This window comes from Cervus elaphus, chromosome 19 (genome assembly GCF_910594005.1).
Source record: "Cervus elaphus chromosome 19, mCerEla1.1, whole genome shotgun sequence".
Taxonomy (NCBI): Eukaryota; Metazoa; Chordata; class Mammalia; order Artiodactyla; family Cervidae; genus Cervus; species Cervus elaphus.
Window position 1 is genome coordinate 84,070,468 of NC_057833.1, and position 15,727 is coordinate 84,086,194.

The 15,727-nt window shown below is 42.5% G+C and overlaps 1 long non-coding RNA gene across 2 annotated transcripts in view; it reads right to left on the bottom strand.

Moving 5' to 3' along the window:
- The window catches only part of LOC122676151, a 68,235-nt gene extending 54,419 nt beyond the window's left edge, over positions 1-13,816 (bottom strand). For both annotated transcript variants that reach the window (XR_006335449.1, XR_006335450.1), the window contains exons 1-2: positions 13,668-13,816; positions 13,191-13,314 (exon numbers count right to left, since the gene is read on the bottom strand). This is a non-coding gene — a long non-coding RNA (uncharacterized LOC122676151). The remainder of the gene's footprint in view (positions 1-13,190; positions 13,315-13,667) is intronic.
- Positions 13,817-15,727: the final 1,911 nt, after the last annotated feature.

Genomic DNA, 15,727 nt, shown 5'->3' on the forward strand with positions numbered 1-15,727 from the left:
ATGCTTAAATATCTATGCTTAACTGGCATCTTACTGCAGAAGTCACAGATGACCACCCTACCTGAAACAGCCTCCTGCTTTCACTTTTACATCTCCTTACCCTAAAAGTGTTTCTCCTTAACCATCTGACAAGTTTTCTGTCTCCCTTTGGCAGAAGGTAAGCTCCATGAAATGTTTTGTTCATTGTTATATCCCTAGCACCTAGAACATTGCCTGGAGTGTGATAAATGTTCCAAATATATCTGCTGAATTAAGACTGAACACACCTACGTTATGTAATAATTCTCGTCACTGGAGGGGAGTATTGTTTGGTGACTAGGAATTTTCTCTGACCTGGTTGAAACAGCCTTTCAGGATTCTTGATCTCACTTTGCTTTCTGATGGACTAGATGCGGTATGTGAGAGAAAAAGAAGAGACAAAGGGGAAACTGAAATTTTTACGTGTGTGCAAATGAAAGAACAGAGTTCCATGTATTGAATTCAGAGACAACTGTGGAAGGAGCAGGTTTGGGAGTCGGGAGCTGAAAATCAATAGTTCATTTTTGAACATATTAAGGTTAAGATGCCTAACAGGCATTCAGTTGAGATGTTAAGCAGGTGCCTAGTTTTGTGTTCTGCAGTTCAGGGGAGCGGTCCAGGGAGGGCCTACAAATCTGGCAGCAAGATGAAGGTGTTTAAAGTCATGGAACTGTGTCCATCCCCTGGGAATGAGTATAGGCAGAGAAGAATGGAGTTCTGAGAAGCAAACCCTGAGACACTCTGACATTTAGAATTCAGGGTGATGAGCAAACACCAGTGAAGGACACTATAAAGTGAGCAGAGAAAAGAGGTAGCAGATAACAAAAGATAAGGATCGAGGAGGAGTTTTTATGTATGATAAACGTTAAGGTATATTTGATGCAATGAAAATGATCCAGTGAAAAAGAAAAAACTTAAAGGTTCAGGAGAAGGGCAATTGCAGGAGTGAAATTTAGAGTAGGGAAGAGGGGCTGGATCCAGTGCAGAAGTGGCAAGGCTGACTTACCCAGAAGCACAGACAGTGCACCCATCACGGCAGGAAGAAAGGCAGCATCTGTGCACAGATGCCAGAGATGGGTAGATGTGGTGGTGAGAGCTTGTGGAAGTTCTATTCTGGCTGCTTCTCTCTTCTTGGTGAAATGATGGACTGCTGGTATTAGTGATATGGAGGACTGCAAGGAATCAGATGTTCAGAGGAATGTACCGAATAGAGGTGAGTAAGTGGGATGTTTCAAATTGTAGGATTCTTGGTGGGGAGTGCAAGTGTTGAATTGCCTCATGTGAGGCTCTGGCCATAGGAGCGAGGATTAGGGCAGGAATAGAGACAAGACTACATATGACTGGCCAGGGTATCGGGTGAATGGTCTTTCCTGATGTAACCTGGGGCTGACACATGTGTGAGTACCCACACTGGCTACTATTACCTGAGCAACCCCTGTGCTCCAGACATTGTATGCAATTCTCTCCTTTAGTCCTCATAATAACCATACAACAACCCCAAGAATCAGAGATTATTATCCTCCAATTGTTTCATCTGTGTCCAAGATGAAAAAAGTAAGGCTCACAAAGGTTCCTTAACTAGCTCAGGGTAACACAGCAATATGGCTACAGGATTCAGACTCAGGTCTTCTAACCCCAAAGCCAGGTTCTTTTCTCTTGGCCTGTGCCACACCTCTCCAACTGCATCACCTACAAGCTTTAGTCCCTGATCACCAGTTACGATTGAGTCCCAAGTGGCTCAGACAGTAAAGAATCTACTTGCAGTCCAGAGACCCAGGTTCAATCCCTGGGTTGGGAAGATCTCACGGAGAAGGAAATGGCTATCCACTCCAGTATTCTTGCCTGGACAAGAGGAGCCTGGTGGGCTAGACGTGACTGGAGCAACTAAACGTGCAGGCACATATGTGCTCTGGCCCCGAAGTCTTTTGTTAAAGACAACTTTTTTCAAAGTCTTTATTGAACTTGTTATAATATCAGCTTTTGTTATTTATATTCTGATTATTGGACTGCAAAACGTGTGTGATCTTACCTCCCCAACCAGGGCTCAAACCCAAACCCCCTGCACTGGAAGGTGTAGTCTTAACCATTGGACCACCAGGTAAGTCCTGGCCACCAAGTCTTATGTCTCAACTTTTGTTGTTTAAGCCTGAGGCAAAAGATGCTTCAGTCTCCTGGAGAATAAGCCTCTTTTCCTCTTTAGTTAGTGTCACTTTGGGGCATTGGAAACCAACATAAAGAGGCCAGTCTAACTATAGCAATAGCTTTGGGGGGTTTGTTTGCTTCAGGGGATGATCTTATTGATCTGCCCCAGTAGCAACCTTGTTTTACTGTACAAGAGACCCTTAGAAAATCCTGCAGTCAAAGTCAGGGGCCTTATGGCCATACGTCATATGGTAACTCGTCCTTCATCTGGGAAAAAAATGTGCCCTGATTCACTGTCACTGGTATTTCTAGAGTATTCTACTGCAAATTCAGGGCTTTCTATCTCCAAGAGAAAATTTATGCAAGTGATAAGGAAGAAAAGTAGAGACATGAAAGTTTTCACAAACTTCAAACATTTTCTTGCTGCAGTTGAGAGAAATTTGCCTGCATTCTGCTCTGTAAAAATTCTACAAGAGAGTACAGGAATCCTATCTCTCTGTGCCCCAAATGAGAAAAACCACAGTTGTCATTGAATGTTATCACTGTTACTCATCTAGACCAGAACCGCCCAACAGAACTTTCTGTAATGAAGGAAATGTTCTGTATTTGTGCCTTCCAGTTCAATGGCCCTTAGCCACATAGTGATGTTGAACACTTAAAACATAGCTAATACAGCAGAGGAAAAAAACTTTAAAATTTTATTTAATTTCAACTCATTTACACTTCAGTTTAAACCATCCATGGCTCACGACTACCATATTGGACTGCACAGATCCAGATTAGAAAACAAGAGGCCCAGCCGCCTCACCCCCTTGAGCACAGTGACCAATCTGGAACTTTGCTATGAAGATCCTTACTTATTTAGCTGCTCCTAAGCAAGAAGGGTCTCTGCTACTCACAACTTTTGAGCAAAAATAAATAAATAAATAAACCCCTTGTAATCATTTTCTATTTCTGCAACAGATTTTCACAAACTTTGAAGGTTAAACCAACACAGATTTGTCTCACAGTTTCTCTAGGTCAGAAGTCTGCACATGGCAGAAGTGAACTGAATTCTCTGCTTAGGGTCTCACAAGGCTCAAGTCAAGGTGTCAGCCAGGCTGCATTCCTTTCTGCGGGCTCTGGGGAAGATCCATTTCCAAGCTCATTCAGGTTGTTGGCAGAATTCAGTCCCTTGCTTTTGCAGGACTAAGGTCTCTGTTTCTCTGCTGACTGTCAGCTGCCTTTAGCTCCAAAAGGCCTCTTCCTGGTCCGTGCACATGGCCCTCTATCTCAGAGCCAGCAACAACACATTAAATCCTTCTCATGCTTGAAATCTCTCTGCCTTGCCCTTCTGCCTTCAGCTTAAGGGCTCACATAATTACACTGAACCCTCTCGGATAATACCCCTATTTTAGGGTGAATTGATTAGTAACCTTAATTATATCTGCAAAGTCTCCTTTGCCAATTAATATAGCATAATCATAGGATTAATATCAGGGAGCAAAATCACATAATCACAACCAGATAGCAGAGGATGGAGAAACCAGTGAGGCAATAGCTGGCAATTACTTAGTGCTTTCTTGAGTAGAAAATAAAAAGAGACTTGTTTGGAAAAAATACTTTTAAAAAACCTCTTTTGACTGTTTTCTGTGTTCTCAGAAACTTGAGGCATTTGTTTTACTTTGTCTTGACAAGCAACTGGCAAAGTGGTGGCCATCCCCAACCCCTGTCAAGGATCCCCAAATATTTCAGGTACAGTTCTTGGAGGGTCTTTGTCTTCAAAATAGCTTCCAACCCAGAAAAAGAGTTGCTACCACTGTGGAGGTCCTTTCCCAGCAGACCAGTAGCTACCAGCAATTTCTAGCACTCTTTCCGGTTTAGCTGGTGCTGCGTTAGATATTAAGTCCTGATAAGGACAACCTGGCCTGGAGGCTGTTAATTAATGAACAACCTTGTGTGCAAACTAAGCTCCTCGGATCCAGTTAGCAAAATTTCCAATAAGAAAATGAAGTGAATGGAAAAATACTTCCTTCCAGTTAGGTGAAAAGAGACACTGAGTTTTCAAGCCCTAGACAAAGAGCTGCTTTGTGTCTGTTCTACTGGAGAGAAAGGAGGAAGGTATCTATCTCTGAGCTAAGAGTGCAGAGAAAAAGAGAGAGAGAGAACACTGAGGGAGGACCAGTCTGTTACCTGAAAGAGAGTGAATAAGAGACAGGCTGATGCATTTTTCAAGAAAAACACACAGGTGGTCTGGAAGTCCCCACAGTCGCTCAGGGGGCCACAAAGTTGAGAATGTGTGAGAACCAAGCCCTGGTTGAGAAGGTCATGGCAACAGCCCAGTGCTGTTTACTGACCCCTCCTCCAACCCATCAAATAAGGAACCACTTAAAATGTACCTGTAGGTTAAGCCCCATCACAGATTCTGGGAGTCAGTTGTCTTCCAATTGGGGCAATAAAAACAGAGAAGTAAGGAAAACCTTCTAGCCAGCTTGCTCCAGAATTCCTCCTAGAGAAGCAACTACCATGCATAGGAAAATATCTTGAAAAGTCAGGTAGAGATAAAGGGTGAGCCCTGGGACAGGGATTGACAGGAGTTATCAAGGAAGCAGATAGACGCCTCTGCTCAAAAAAATGGAAAGGGACTTGGAGTGGAGAGATTGAAAGAGGAAGAAGATGGCAGAAAGAGGAGAGGAGAAAGAGACTTAGGCAATATGGTGGGAATCTGGAATCTGGGAGCTGGGAGAAATGGTGTAGGGGGTTTTTCAAACAGGCTTATTTGATGTTAACTCTTGTCACCCACTGTCTAGTGTGTATCTGGAACGCCAACAGCAAAAACTCACCAAAGCGCTGCTAACTTCTATGAGTGGTGCTTTAGGAGGAAACTAAGGAGAAAGAACTAGATTCTGTGACCAGGATCACTTGTGGGTGGAGAAGAACTCAGACACACAGCAGGAGGGGCAGTGTAGAAACTCCAGGAGGGCACGGAACTTCCCCAGAATGTGCTTAGTCACTTGGTCATGTCCAACTCTTTGCAATCCCATGGACTGTAGCCCACCAGGCTCCTCTGTCCATGAGGATTCTCCAGGCAAGAATATTGGAGTGGGTCACTATGCCCTCCTTCAGGGGATCTTCCCAACCCAAGGATCAAACCCAGGTCTCCCACTTTACAGGCAGATTCTTTACCATCTGAGCCACCAGGATGGGCTGGAGCCAATCCTAACAGATACTAAGAGCAGGGTGACTGCAGCTGACATCTGAGTTACATAAAGATTAGATCAGCCACTAGTTGATTCAGCATGGCATTTATCTTCCTGCTATTTCTGTCTTAATTTAATATCAATTTTTCCCCAAACTTGAATTTATAGTTTTTCCCTCTTTGACCAAATTCTCAGCTTCATATCTAAATCTCCAGCAACTGACCCCCTGTCTAGTAGAGGGTTGGGTGAGGGGTGGTCACCCTAGCAAAGGGAAGCAGTGCTGGGGAGACTCACTGTCATCATGATGAAGACTCTCGGGAGCAGTTTTATTTCCTGGTCACTTGTTGGGAAGGCCAAGGAGTTTAGGTGCTAATTTCTTCTGTCTCCTAAACTTGAGGACTTTGTGGCTGAGGCCCAAATGGTTCTGAGGGGACACCAGGGACAAGGGTGTGTCAGCAACATGAGGGTGGCTTAGCTAGCTTGTCAGGACCCACCATTAGATACACGTCCCCAGGAGGCCTAGGAGCATGTATAGTTCTGTTCCTTTGATTCAGGTCTGACAATTCTACTTTCTTTTTATTTTTTAAAATATTTATTTTTTAATATTTGTTTGAATATTATTTATTTAAATATTTATTTATTTATTTGTTTGTTTATTTATTGGGCTGTGCCAGGTCTTAACTGTGGCACGCAGGATCTTTAATCTTCATTGTAGCTTGTGGGATCTTTAGCTGTGGCATGTGGGATCTTGGAGAAGGAAATGGCAACCCACTCCAGTATTCTTGCCTGGAGAATCCCATGGACAGAGGAGCCTGGAGGGCTACAGTCCATGGGTTCCCAAAGAGTCTGACACAACTGAAGCAACTTAACACACATGTGTGGGATCTAGTTCCCTGACCAGAGATCAAACCTGGGCCCCCTGCAGTTGGAGCATGGAGTTTTAGCCACTGGGCTACCAGGGAAGTCCCTACCCTCCTTTTTTGAGGTTGGTTCATGCTGAAACACAACCATATAGCCATGTTGCAAACCGTTGGTGCCCTGGACAGAGGGCTCTTGCTGCTGACAAGACCATGAGGGTGGGCAGCACCTAGCCTCAGATAGCACCCGGCACCCTCTCTGCATGAGCTTAGAAACCCCTAATGCCAGAGGCCCAAACAGATCATCCAGACTAGTTCATTCAGCTTTACCTATCTCTCCACTACTGGCAAGCTTTGTTTCCACCCTGAAGACTAGCTCCTCTGATGACCTGTTTCTGTTACTATGACCTCCACGCTTCTCTGGCTCATCTTCTTACTTTTCCCTCCCACACAACTTACCCTTCCTACTGTCCCTCTGGACCCCTAATTCATTCACAAACTCCCTTCTCTATAATGTAAGACCTTCCTTGGGCTCCTTTGCCCTCCTGCCTTAACTGAAACATAACACTTGTTGAAGGATACTGCCATTCCTGCAGGCCCCAGGGAGTGAGGATGTTTATTCTTCCATTCTTTACACACCCCATTATTATTTGGGGAAAGGAACATATTTATCCTTCTGGTGCCCTATAAACATATCCAAACACTTACTCTTCATTCATCTAGAAACACTCTCTGCCTTTGTTGTAGTGATAGTTGTCATCTAGCCTTCTCTCTGTCACTCCCTCCACATTCACTGGCCCTCACTCTCTGTTCCCCAAGTCTTGCCAAGGTTACAGGTGACTTTTACCTCCTCTCCTCTTCACCAGTCACTCCTGCGGCTTCACTCTGAACATAATCATTACTCAGAGCTATTTCAGTTCTGCCAACTTGAAGTCTAATATCCCACCAAAACCCATTACCTGTCCATTTTCCAGTTCTCTCTTTTAAGAAGAACAAACAAACAATTTAGAAAGATGGTAATGATAACCCTATACGCAAAACAGAAAAAGAGACACAGATGTACAGAACAGACTTTGGACTCTGTGGGAGAAGGAGAGGGTGGGATGTTTTGAGAGAACAGCATCAAAACATGTATATTATCTATAGTGAAACAGATCACCAGCCCAGGTTGGATGCATGAGACAAGTGCTCGGGCCTGGTGCACTGGGAAGACCCAGAGGAATTGGGTAGAGAGGGAGGTGGGAAGGGGGATCGGGATGGGGAATACACGTAACTCCATGGCTGATTCATGTCAATGTATGACAAAACCCACTACAATATTGTAAAGTAATTAGCCTCCAACTAATAAAAATCAATGAAAAAAAAAAAGAAGAACAAACAAAAACAACTACTCTTTGACCTCCTTCAGCGTGCTAACCCCTGAGTCCCTCTATTTTATTCTAATCTCTCTCTCATCTGCTTTCACTGTCTCACCTACTTGGGCCCTATGTGCTATCCATTAAACCGGTATTTTACCACTGTCTTTTATAGATCCATTCAGGAGGAGAACAGAAAACCTTATTTACAAATGAAGCACTGGAAACAATGAACAGTGTTTTGTGTAAAATAAATATTAATAAAATAAAAATTCTACTAGTACTGATATTATCCAGGTAATCTTAAGCTTTTTCGCAGGGCTCTGGCTAATATTTAATGACTGAGCAAAAGCACATCCCTATAAGTAAACTCTACTTGGATTTAAATAGAGCCAATTCACCTCCCAGTTGGATTTGGAGCAAAGTTGGAGCAGTAGAACTTAGAGGACTCTATCCTGGAATAATTTAGAACTTTATTATCCAACAAACATTTCTCCTCTCAGTACTATGCTGGTGCCTTGTCTTTTTAAAGAGTCATCATAATGTCTCAAGGGAATTATCTCCTCTTCGACCTAACTCTCCATCCATCTTATATCACTTTTCTTCCTTTATCATAATGTAGAAATACTTCTTAATGTCAACCTATAAAAAGTCACTTATAACTAATATTCTCGCCAAAATGTATGAATGCTAACCTTCAAATCAAGTCCATAACATGTAGGTCTTGCTGTTCAGATGGCAGGCACTGTTTTCCTCATCCTTCTCCACTTCAAGCCATGGCTCTCTAGAGTAGAGACCCACCATCTTATAAGAAGAAGACTGTCAACATTTGCATCCAGCAGAGTTAAAAAAATGGTTGCTAGGGGATTGTAAAACAGGGGGAAAAAAAATTCAGGGCAAAAAAGCCAGAGATGGGCGTAGAGGTGGGTCCAGTAGAGATCAACAATAAAAGACAAAAATCTGAGGCTTCCTTGGTGGTCCAGTTGTTACAACTTCCTATACAGGGGTTGTGGGTTAAATCCCAGGTCGGGGAGCTAAGATTGCACATGACTTGTGGGCAAAAATGAAAAAACATAAAAATAATACTATAACAAATTCAATAAAGTCTTTTAAAAATAAACAATATATTTTTTTAAAAAGACAAAAATCTGAGCCAATGCAACAGACTCAGCCCACTTACCGGCCAGGAGTTTAGGGGTCACAGGAAGAACTCATTTAAAGAATTGGGGTCCAAAGAGTGAGGGGCACCAGGTAGATGAGGTTTGTTGAAGCATTCTGCTCACTGAGGCACAGGGGATCTGGGAGCATGGGCCTGGTCCCAGGAAACGGGGCTGGCAGGATCAAGACCCTGTACACCCATATATCAAGGCTTCTCAGCCCCACACACCACCTGGGAAGCCAGTGACCTGGGCATCTAGGCATGAGAAGGCTTGGGAAGAATTAGTCCCCTCCTGATGGAGGATGGCTCCAGGGAGTCTGACACCTCTGCCTACAGGATCGTGACTCTTTGTGACTCCCATGGACTGTAGCCCACCAGACGCCTCAGTCCATGGGGACTCTCCAGGCAAGAATACTGGAGTGGGTTGCCATGCCCTCCTCCAAGGAATCTTCCCAACCCAGGGATCAAACCCAGGTCTCCTGCATTGCAGACAGATTATTTACCATCTGAGCTACCAGTGAAGCCTGCAAGATTAAAAGCAGCCAAAAAGTTATGGCCAAACCCTACTGATTTATGAGACAAAAACTACTGATCTGCCAGTCTCTCCTTAAAAGGGGTGGAACTCATGAGCAGCTTTGGTGATACACTGGGGTAAAGGCTAACAATCCTTCATTCATTCATGAATCATTTACTGAAAGCCTAATATGTGCTAAATGCAAAGCTAAGTGCTGAGGAAACAAAAGTAAATATGACAGGGACAAAAATACTAACAAACATGTTTTCGCAGCCTCCTCCTCCCCCTCTATCAACACTTCCAGCCCTTTTATGGAGGTTTCTGTTCACATACTTCTGGAGCTGTGCTGTGCTGATCAGGAAAATGGGTGACAAAGAAGATGGAAAGAATTCAGGGGAAACAATAAAGAATTAAGCCAAAAAGAACTGGGGCAGAGGAGATCAGAGATCTGCAGGAGCAAGGAAGGGGAGTGGGGGGAAGGAGAGAGAGAGGAGGGAGAAACTGAATGAGTCTGGAGTTGAGGTGGTGAGAAAAATGGTAGCATGTGGGTCAATGAACAGACCTGAGAAGGACAGAGAAGCACAGGGTATGTGTGTGTATGTGACAGTAATTTCAGCCCATGGTCTCTTGGAGACTTTATGAACTTCTTTGCAGTTGGGATCATGTTTTACCCTTGGATGCCACACTGTGATAAAACTGGCTGCTACAAAGTAGCCCTGCTCTAAGGGGATTACAGTATAAGACATGGTCTCTGCCCTCTAGATGCTCAGAGTCCAATAGAGAAAACAGTCATTTAACGTAAAATAGCACAATAAAACTTTACCAAGTGCTATGTCACACCTCTCTGTAAGGCATGGGGTGGCAACTGAGGGAGAGGTCACTAGTTTACCTCTCACTTAAGGACAGATAAGTGCTCTTTCAGCAGTAAGGTCAGTGGGGCTTAGGAGGGGACATTCTCTAGCTCCCAGATTGATGACCAAGAGCAACCTAAACCTCAGTCCCAGACAAGAAGAAGCAGAAGATCCAAATTCCCTCCTCAAACTGCTCAAAATCCCACCACCTCCAGGACCCACCCAGGGGGCAGGTAGCAAGCATCCCACTTGAGTGCCTTTTTTGACTGAGAGCTCTGTGGGGAGGTTGTGTCTTCCTTTCTACTCCAGTATCACCTATGCAAAGGAAAATGTGTGTAGACGGGTGTGAGCAAAAGAGAACACTGTACCAAACCACATACGCATGGAAGGGGGAAATGAGTGAATGTTCAACGAAGCTTGAAATTACAAAAGTGAAGCACAGAGTTGGCCCCAGAGCAGCTGCGGTTTTACAGCTGAGGCTTGCACAGAGTCTGCTTCCCCCAGGCAAGGGAGGACGTGGAGTTTCCAAGCGGGCTGAAGCAATCGCTCGGTTGGTTTGTGCCAGCCAGATGACTCACTCTCAAACCTGTTTAATATGAAACAGCATTAGGAGACTGGATATAGCCTCAAGGAGATCAGCTGCTAACCAGCTCGGATTATAGCTGCAATTCCTCAAACACAGCCACTTAAGAATACCTATCTGCCTGTCTTCAGTGGCATACAACTCTGTAAAGGAAAGGGACCCGTCTGGAAGCAGAAAGATCAAGGTTCTGCTTCCTATTCAGTAGCAGTTCATCAGGTGACTCGGGTCAGCCTCACCTGAAAAATGAGACTGATACCTTGTCCATAAAATAGGGCAATACCCTCCCTGCCTACACCCTGCGGTCGTTTTGAGAATTGAATGAGAAATATGACGAGAATGAAGTGAGGTGATGGAAATGGTAGAGGGCTGTAAACCAGGTATTATCATTACACACAAGTGTCATAAATCTCCTTCTACACTTTCATTGGAACTAGAGGGAATTTCCTTAAATGGCAGGAATGAGGAAATAAACAACAAAAATTCTGCTTCCTACTTTAACATCAGCAGCCGTGAGAGCCCCATTTTAGTGGGTTATTGTGGACTTTTGTCATCCAGGCAGTAAATGGGAGTCTTCTCAAATTTATTAGAGCTCCTCTACTCACTGTTATCTGGGGTTATCAGTTAGACCATCTCTAATAATTCCCAGCAAGAATTTTAATGAGATCTCTGAGAAATTAATGAAACTATTCCTCCCATTTGTAATTACATGGGCAAGAAAATAAGCAAAAGAATCTTTCATTCTTTTTCCTTTCTTTCTTCCCTTTTTATTTTTTTTTTCTTCCCCCATCTCTGTCTCTCAGAGATAGAGAAGTAGATGAGTGAGGCACTTGTCTACGATGAAAATTTTAATTGAGTGACAAGAAACCTCAAATGTCAAGGTAAATATATTTTAATGAATATTTTTCAAAAATGAAGTAATGCCAAAAAATGAAAGAAACAGTCACATTTTTAGATAAAGATGAGTAACAGTGCCATCCAAGATATACTGAAGCCTAAAGCAAAAAGAAAAGTCAATATTTCTGATCCTGCCTATTTAAAACTTGGTATATTGTTCATTATTGATTTTTTTTTTCATTATTGATTTTTGCCTTAATATTGGGGGGTGTTTGTTTTTGTTGTTGTTGTTAATTTTTTCAATGTATATTTGGTTGCAATGGGGCTCCATTGAGGCAAGTAGTTCCCTGACCAGGTATTAAACCAGCACCCCCTACAATGGGAGCACAGAGTCTTAACCACTGGACCACCAGGGAAATCCCCTTGCCTTAATTTTGATGTATCATGGATAGAAATTTTTTTTGTTCTAAGTGGCATCTAAAATTATAGCTTTCCTTAAATAGAACTGCCATATGACCCAGCAATCCCACTCCTGGGCATACACACCGAGGAAACCAGATCTGAAAGAGACACGTGTACCCCAATGTTCATCACAGCACTGTTTATAATAGCCAGGACATGGAAGCAACCTAGATGCCCATCAGCAGACGAATGGATAAGAAAGCTGTGGTACATATACACCATGGAATATTACTCAGCCGTTAAAAAGAATTCATTTGAATCAGTTCTAATGAGATGGAGAAACTGGAGCCTATTATACAGAGTGAAGTAAGCCAGAAAGATAAAGACCAATACAGTATACTAATGCATATATATGGAATTTAAAAAGATGGTAACGATAACCCTATATGCAGGACAGAAAAAGAGACACAGATGTGCAGAACAGACTTTTGGACTCTGTGGGAGAAGGCGAGGGTGGGATGATCTGAGAGAATAGCATTGAAACATGTATATTATCAAGGGTGAAACAGATCAGCAGCCCAGGTTGGATACATGAGACAAGTGCTCAAGGCTGGTGCACTGGGAAGACCCAGAGGGATGGGATGGGGAGGAAGGTGGGAGGGGGCATCAGGATCGGGAACACATGTAAATCCACGGCTGATTCATGTCAATGTATGGCAAAAACCACTACAATATTGTAAAGTAATTAGCCTCCAACTAATAAAGATAAATGAAAAATAAATAAATAAATAAATAAAATTATAGCTTTCCTTAGTATCAGAGGCATCTTAGATTTAGCGAAATGCTTTCCATATGGTATGTGGAACAAGTACGACACCTGGCAATGAAATTCAACTTGGCTTTGTCTCTTTCTGTTTCCTTTACACATTTATTCAGTGGAAGTCACCTTCCCCATTCCTGAACAAAAACTCAATGAGCCCCATGGCTTTTCTGTTCCCTCTTAAATAAGGAACAATCCTACAGTTATTTTCAGTCACAAACACAGTCTCAGTTTAGCATCAGAATGTAAAATCCCCTGAAATAATCAAAACTCACAACTTCACTTAGTGGTAAACCTTCTCCCCTCCACCAACTGTGGGGTTAGCAGCCTGCAGTAGAAAAGGGGAATGGGTTCTCCTGCTGTCAGCTCTTCCTACCTGTCTTCCTCATTCATCACTTAACAGCTGCCGTCTTACTCTCCACCCTAATGGTAGGGGCTTGACAGCAAGAGGAGGAAGGGGATAGAGCAGTTCCTACCTGATTGGGTGGCTTCACATTCTCTGAGCCAGGGAGATGGTTAGCAGGCATCTTCTCTTGGGTCATCTTCATAGACTCATCAGGGCTTCTGTCTCCTTTCAGGTATCTATCACACTTGTCCCATCTGGGTGGTGACAACATGGATGTTATATAATACGTATATTATAACTTTACTTTTCTGTATGCTTCACGTATTCTAAAGTTTCTTCATTTAAAAAGAAAAAGAACTATGAGAGAGAATAAGGGGAAAGAATCCTAACTCTACATGAAAACAACCTTTATTGGATAGAAACTTGCCTTATCAGTCTCTCTCTCTCTCTCTTTCTTCCTCCTTCCCTCGCCCCATCCCCACCTCTCAGTTTACTACCAGCCATATCTTCTCTCCTGGTCTTCATTTGATCACCTTTATACCTCTATAGACCTATAAAAATGAAAGTTTGTCTAGATGGAGATAAACTTCCTTGCCCTGTCACATACTAGTTTATTTCTTACTCCTTCTGAATAAGCAGAGCCATATCCCGCTGGTTTCTAATTTCTTCAAGAATAAATGGCTCTGGCCAGAATCCAGTCCACTCCCAGTCCTCTGGGAGCTCGTCAAGAGAGCTGGAACATGTCTGCCCTTGACCTCTACAGCAGAAATCAACAGGAGTCCCACAGCACAGAAAACACGGTGAAAACAGCAGTGTCACCAAAGGCAGAAAACACATTTCGTTCTCACCACTAAGAGTCTGACTGTACTGCCGGTCTCCAGGCACTGGAATCAAAGACAGAAGAATGTTGCAGAGGCTAAACAGTTGTCCCTGCTTTAATAAAATAATTGCCTTCATTGTTTAGCTTCACAGTACTGGCAATGTGTTGCTTATATACTTGAGTGCTCATTTTTCTTAGTCTTCATAGTCTTCAATATTGTGCTTTATTAAGGTGGTATTTAAATATGTGGTTCTAGTTTGCCTTCTAGGATCTATAGAGGTTGAAACTGAAAAGCAATTTGAATTCTTATACATTTCAAAGGGCCTGTCTGGATTCAGAATGTCTGAAGCAAAACATTTTCCCAGCACAAGTTTTGCGAGGATAGAGAGAGAACAACTTGCTGCTGTGGGTAGGTCTTGTGGATAAGTCAACAAAGCACAGGAGGAAACCAACGCAGAGTCCAAGCCTCTGTGAGTAGGGCTGGTACCTATGGTTGAGGAGTTGCTTGCAACAGCCAGCTAGGTGGGGGGAGGGAAGGGGAGATGGCAAGCATCCATTCCAGGAATCAAGTCTGTACTCACTAATATCCCTCTCTCCCTTCAATATCCTTCTAAAGCTCATCCCAGAGGGGTTAATACAAATGAGCAGAAAATGGTGGTAGATGAGTCACATAATGTAAAATATGAAAAGGCTGTAGAATCTCACAGAACAGAAATGGGATTCCATTAAGCCATGAACTCAGAGGAAGAAAAAAAATTGCACCTTTATTTTCACTAACCTGTAACTAAAAATCTAGCATTTCCTTCAATTATGAATGGAAGCAATATACCAGAGGAGTTTCATAGCATCAATGACTTTGTCACCAATACAATTCACAGATATCTTCAATTAACTTTATTGTGGTTAAAAATATCTTGAAATATCGTTCCCGGTCATTGTTACTCTGAAATTATGATGGCAATAAAATTTGTCATTGGATTTTAACATTTCACCTATTAATAAAGAAGCATATGTAAATATACTGCACATTTACTTTAATATTTTGAAAACTATATTTTAATACTTGGTTTCCTTTGTGATCCTATGTATCACAAGTCACACGGAGCTCTTGCAGCTGGCACTGGTACTAGAGGGCTTCTCTCTAGTCCACTGGCACTTCCTCAAAACTCAAAAATAAGAAAACAAACAACTCTTTACAATGGGCAAAAACCACACAGTTTTTAAGTCCTGCTAGAAAGCTTTTCCTCTGGCAACACCACAGAGTAATCAAGACAGTGTGTTACTGGCAGAGGGATAGCCAAATAGACAGGTGGAACAGAATAGAGAACCCAGAAATAGAACCATACGAATATGCCCAACTGATTTTTTAAAATAGACTTTATTTTTTAGAACAGTTTTGATTTACAGAAAAATTAGCGGATAGTCCAAAGAGTTCCTGTATACTTTATACTCAGTTCCCATTATAACTAATATCGTACGTTAGGATGGTACATTCGTTACAGTGAGGAAACCAATACTGATAACTTTCTCATTAACTAATAGTAACAGTGTACTCAGATTTCCTTAGTTTCTGGTTGTCACATTTCCTTGGCTGTTCTTAGCCGTGGCAGTTTCTTAGATTTTCCTTGTTTTTCACAACCTTTGCAGGTTTGAAGAGTATGGGTCATATATTTTGTAGGATGCCACAATATTACAATTTGTCTAATGATTTTCTTCTAATGAGACTGTGGTAATGTTTATTAGGATGAAGGTAACAGAAGTGAAGTATTATTTTTATCAGCTCATATCAAAAATACATATTCTCAATGTGATTTATGACTGCTGATGTGTTGATCACCTGACTAAGC